Source organism: Trachurus japonicus, chromosome 4 (genome assembly GCF_045865225.1).
Source record: "Trachurus japonicus isolate A0001 chromosome 4, Traja_1.0".
Taxonomy (NCBI): Eukaryota; Metazoa; Chordata; class Actinopteri; order Carangiformes; family Carangidae; genus Trachurus; species Trachurus japonicus.
In genome coordinates, this window is record NC_140910.1 from 8,586,343 (window position 1) to 8,592,530 (window position 6,188).

Sequence of the window (6,188 nt, forward strand, 5' to 3'; positions counted from 1 at the left end):
GGGCCGCTGCAGAGGGCTTTCTATGGAGTTTTTCTTCAGTCGATGTGGGGGTCTAAGGGCAGAGGATGTTGTTATGATGCCATGTAAAGCCCTTTGAGACAAACTGTTTGTAAAAACGGACTATACAAATACAATTGCCTTGCCTTGCTTGCTGCTGCTGCCTGGTCTTCCCGTCAACTCATTATAGACTTGATACCTCATAACAGTAGAGCAAGGGGCGCCACCAGGGATTTTATTTTGGGCCCCATGAAAAGGAATCTTACTGGGACTTTTGATGCTGTTTTGTATAAAACTATGTTTTGTTTTTAATCTGTTTATTGTTTGTGATTATGTTAATAACTTACTGTCATATTATGCATTATTATCATTTTATTGGGCCTCTTTGCAGTCATGGCCCCTATAATCCTTCTTTTTCTCCCCTTTTTGGCACCCCAGAGCAGAGCCACTGTTCAGGTTTGTAATAGGCCTAATATACACAAATGAACACCTTCACTGTCTTAAAGGTGTACAGAAATGGCCGTTTGTCCCGTTTGTCGCGCCGAGTTGTCACGAGCTGCAACACGAGTTTACCCGAGTAAGGAAAACGAATTTGATTGGTCGTTATCGAGCGGGCGGGATATTCAAAGTTTGGGGCGAGCCCGAGCTCCGTGTGTGTGTGCGTGTCTCAGACGTTTGAATGACGGATTACGGATCCAATATCAGTGGCTAGTGAATCGTGTACAGGCTGACGTATAATCCGTGCGCCTGCATTATCCAATACGAAAAAAAAAAACTACACTAAAATACACACTTTCATCACGGATTTACTCAAAAATAGAATTTTGCACAAAGTTTGGCCTACAACGTCTGATAGATGAGTTATTACACTAATTTTATGACCCAGAGTGGGCTCAAATTCAATTTTCTTTTCTGTACACCTTTAAAGAAGGCCCTTATGTCAAAATCTATATTTTAGTAGTTTATATTGGGATTACTTGAAGTGTTGATTCACAAATGGGTGTGGCTGTGGTTATAAATAACAAAAAAGGTCAACTTTACTCAAAGTAGTTTTGCTTCTCCTCTGCCAGGGACCCTTTGGAGCACTACCACTTCTACAGTCACAAATGTCACAAATTATAGGCTACCTAGTCTAGCCACTCTAACATGTCACATGTTCTTTGAGAGATTCTCATTTGACTTATGCATTGTAAATAGCTGATTCATCATTAATTTAGGGACGAGGACTGTTATGGTGCGTTCAAGGAAACTCGTAGACTCGTGTTTTTCCGTCCTGTGAAGTTGTACCAGTTCGATCTGGTACGAGTTCACGGGTCGGAAGTTACGAGTGGCCGTTATAGTGACTTTCACAGGTAAAACAGGTCGGAAAAACACGAGTGGGTTGCCTGAAACGCTACAAAGTCGTAAGTTGTGACTTGAAGCTGTAATTTACGATTTCAAAAGCCTGCCTCGAATGCAGCATTAGCGAAAACGACCGGATTGCTTACTTCTGCTTTAATGTCATAGAGGGTTTTATTATTATGGAATCAAATAATTTATTTGTCACATCTGAGCTCTTTTGTTTCACTTTGAAGCTGCAGAACCAAAGTAAATGGAGATATATATTTTTACAACCTTAGAAAAAAAAACTGTGCCTTGTTTTAACAATCAAAAAAAATCATTATGTATCATTATAGGAAAAAACCTTATTGTCAGGATGTGTTTGTGTTTTTGAGATGATAGGTTTTTTTAAATTTTGAGTCTCTAAAATGTGCCATCCATTGATGCTGCTGCACTTTTTTTGGATGACACTTACAAAAGTAATTTCATACACTGCACATGGTCTTTTCAGAACACCAGGTGGCATTGTTAATCCACACAACTGCCATCATTTCCGAGAATATCAGTTCTTTTTATGCGATCTGTCCTTATAGTCTCTTTGTTGTCACTGTTGCAATGATGCATTTGTTACGAGTTTCAACAATAAAAGTGGTGTACCTTGTTCTGCCATAGAGAGTCAGCTGGAAGTCTACATTGTGTCTACACATTGAGTCTCACATTAGCGTTAGAAAGAAGAAATAAATGAGCTGCAGAAAACGCCAGAGGTACTGTCTGTGTTGCAGTTGCTCTGCAGAGATGGCTGGTGAATGAGGCATGCACTGCCATCATCACGTCATGGGTTATTGCCACCTGTCATGTAAATGTGTACACCACAATGGAAGTATTTCACAACATGTCTAGGTCTGTGACATATGTGTTCATATCTCTGTTTTTAGTTGTCACCTAACCATGAACTCCTGTCTCCTGCATCCAGGTATCTGACAACAACAATCACGATATCTATGGAGGATTAACATCGCTCATAATAGTCAGGCCTGGAGCTTATCACTGGTCCCCAGAGATGATTTTCTGCCCTTCAGTGGTGAGAAAGATGCATGTTTTCTAACCACAGCTCATTGACATTGTTTGTTGCCCAAATCAACTGAGCTGTGGCCTGCAATATTTATTTGTAAGAGTGAATTATCATTTTAATATGAAAATAGACAGAGGAATATATTGTATGTCTGCCACTGAAGAAAATGATGGCAGTAAGTCCAGAATTTAGCATTTCAACACATTTGTATCTTAAATATTTACTGTAACATGAAGAAATTACATTTGTCCAAACCTCTGGCACAAAAAATCAGTTGGAAAACTTTAAGAAATCCTGTTACACACTTCAAACCAAATTCCAATAATCAGGTTCAAATTCAGTGGTGAATTAAATGGAAGTGACATCCATCTGTCTGATTGAAATTTGAGAGAAGTTATGTGCCTGTACAATCAATCAATCAATCAATCAATCATACCAAACTTAATTTGTGTTGCACATCTTCATACAAACAATATCACACAATTTTCTCATATTATTCAATTTTTAAATGATGAAATGATGTCACATTTTTGTGTTTGGACCATCATGTTCATAAGAATTAAACCTGTTTCCATTTTACATCAGAAATAACACATACTCTATCAACTAGGAGACACGAACAGGCGAGCACACGCACACACACGCACAGACACACACTACAGTACAATTATCTTTCTTTCACATGTTGTGCTTTCCTTTACTCATGATTCACCCACTGTCTCCACTCCTGGTGCCTGATGTCCATATACTTTTAGTCTAGTAGCTAGGAAAGGGGTCCCATGCACCTGAAAGATATATTTTTCCAACCTTGTGAATGTCAAAGGTCTGACGTTGATGCTCCTGCTGACAAAAACAACAACTTTGATAACCAACCAGTCACAGTCTTTTGAGAGAAACACAAAGGTGCTCTGGATTTGCTGCAGGGGTTGAGGGGTGTGAGGCCTTACCTCCGCTCCGTATGAACCTGTGGTGTTGCGAGGGCAGCGCTCCCCTGAGGGAGCCCCGGTGGCCCGCATGGGGGGGAGGACATACAGATGTGACTCGCAAACAAAAGGGCTTTACACGCCGGCTGCTGTAGCGTCAGGGGAAGGTGATTACATCTGTGTAATCTCCATTTGACATTCACACAGGTGATTAAAGGCTGATAGCATTTTCTATTTCTGTTTGGAATCAGAAACGTTTGAGTTGCTATCTGGATGACATTTTGTGCAGCCTTTAATGCGCTTGAAGGAGGCATCATCATTGTTGGCCTGGACCCATATTTGTTATTGCACATGAAGAAACTGGTTTTCGTTGTACTTCTTTGACTTACTTTGCTTGTAGCTGAGTTGACAGCTTTGACATTTCTGATTCTCAAACTTCAAATTGAAACAAACATGACTCCTCTTCAAACACATACGGACTCAAGTGTCCCCCTGCTGCTGTTTGGGGTTTTTCCTATGTGGCACTCACTGTAAATAAATCCTGAAAGAGGTGACACCTGACATCATCCATCCAAACAGCCTCAGTAATGGGCGCCTATATGAAAACTTTAGTAACCTCATCCCAAGGTGAAGTCCTCAGTCATCGCTGCCAAAATTACACATAAATGAGAACATGCCGTTTTTTTTTACAAAGTCAAGTAAGCATGAGAGCTGCTATTACATGAGCAGCGCTCTATGTAGAGCTCTCTGCTTGTTAGAAGATCGATCATGTGTGCGATTTTGTTTTAAAGCAATCATGTAATTTAAAGAGTGTGCATGTCTGTACACCGGAAAGAGTGCTGTACTGTTTGTTTGTGTAGGGTTAGGGTCAGGCAAGTGTTCAGGTGATAGAGCATGTGAGAGGATTATTGATCATTATTGATCATTACGAAGACATACATGATTTCAAAACGCTGATGGCAAGAAAAAGACAATGACTGAAAATGAAAAGAAAAATAATGAAAACATGTTCAGTGTAATTTGTAATGATTTCATTAGGAAACAAGTGCTCTAACTTTACTGATAATTTGTGAAGTTCCTTTTAAATTCACCTTTATCTGAGAGAATGTCTTTATCATGTTCATTTATTTTCCATTGTGTTTGTTGTTCTTCATACTTCATACTCATTCTACTCTTCATAACCACAGAAGATGAAAACACACAATAGCTCTTATTGATCCAATTTTGTGATGTTAATGGCTACATTATGTAAATCAATGGCTCTGCTAAACTGTATTTAAAATATTAAAGCAAAGAAATATTGTACATCTTCTGACATTTCTATTTCAATGCTGCAGCATCACATTTAAATTTAGCTGTGGAGTTAAAGTCCTTCAGACTAACAGAAAATAATTTGACAGCAGGTTGATCATTTGAGCCTCTGTGGTTTATTTACAGAGCATGTGGTTCTCTTGTTGCCTAATTAGTTTTTAATGTTTTTTTTTTAGCTTTGCTTATATAAAAACTCACATCTTTATGACCTTTGTGACCTTTAAGCTGAGCACAACTTCAGTCTGAGAGAAAATCAGCCTAAACTAAAGCTTCTGAGCTCACAGTTATGGAGACATTGGTATTCTATTTCAGTTCGTGGATCAAGGATCAAGGAAATCTTTATTATCCCTGAGTTTCACAGCCAGCAGAAAAAGGGCAACAATGATTACAACAAACAGTACAATAGGCAATAAACAAAAACTTACACTGATGTATTAAGGACAACAGCAGTCAGCAGTAATATGGACGTCGTACCGGACCGTTGAGTGAAGCGGGAGTTGAGCCAGAATCTGAAGCTTTTGATTTACTAGTCAATTTTTGTTCCAACCCTCACCTCTGGTCAAAAAACAAATGGTTAAAATGTATAAAATAAAAAAGTTTCCCCCAGGGTGACATGGGCTCAGCCTTGGAGAAGGTCAGGACATCTGGAGGGAGCTGGGAGTGAAGCCGCTGCTCCTTCTTATCAGAAGGAGCCAGTTGAGGTAGCTCAGGCCTCCTAGGTGCCTCTCTTTATAAGTCTTTCATGTCCAACTGTGAGGAGACCCCAGGGCAAACCCAGAACTTGCTGGCTTGATTACATGCCCTCTCTGGCCTGGAAACATCATGCGATCCCCCAGGAGGAGTTGAAAAGTGGATACCGTAGATGTAGAATGTTAGAACCAGAATCTTCTCATTGTTCATGTCACAGCATCAGAACTTCTACACTGAGAACTGAGCAGTCTTTCATTTCTCCAAACACCACTGATTGGAACAGACCTGTTTCTTCTTCCCTTGGACGCAGGACACAGTGTGAGCAGGCTACAGCACCATGAGAGGAGAGTGTGTTTTTCCTCTTTTTGTTTTTGCACTGGGAGGAATCTGGATCGTCTGCAGCGTGGCAGTAGCAGTTTATATTGCCCTCAACGTGGCCAACATCAGAAGGAACACAGTGGCAAGTCACGTTGTCAGTGTGGTCAAACTGATCGCCTGTTTGAATTTATTTGTGCTGGCCATTGATTTCCTGTACAAGATCATTGTTTACGCTGCACATGAATATCTCGACCATGAGATTATGCCGTGTGACTGCAGGCGTCACACCTTTTAGAAGTGACATGGCCACTTCCTTCATCTGTTCCTGTTGTTATTCATACAATAAACATTCACACTCTCATGATGAAAACAAATCTTAACTTTGTGATTCAAAATCAGAACAGCAGGTCTGTCTAAAAGGTGCAGGGTACTTTATTCGTTAATTCATGCCTCTTGGAAAGGTTCATGAATGTGATGCTCTCTATCACTTGGTCCTGCTTTAGGACAAAATACAGTATAAGGCAGAAGAAAGCTGGTCTGTGGAGGTGAGACTGCTT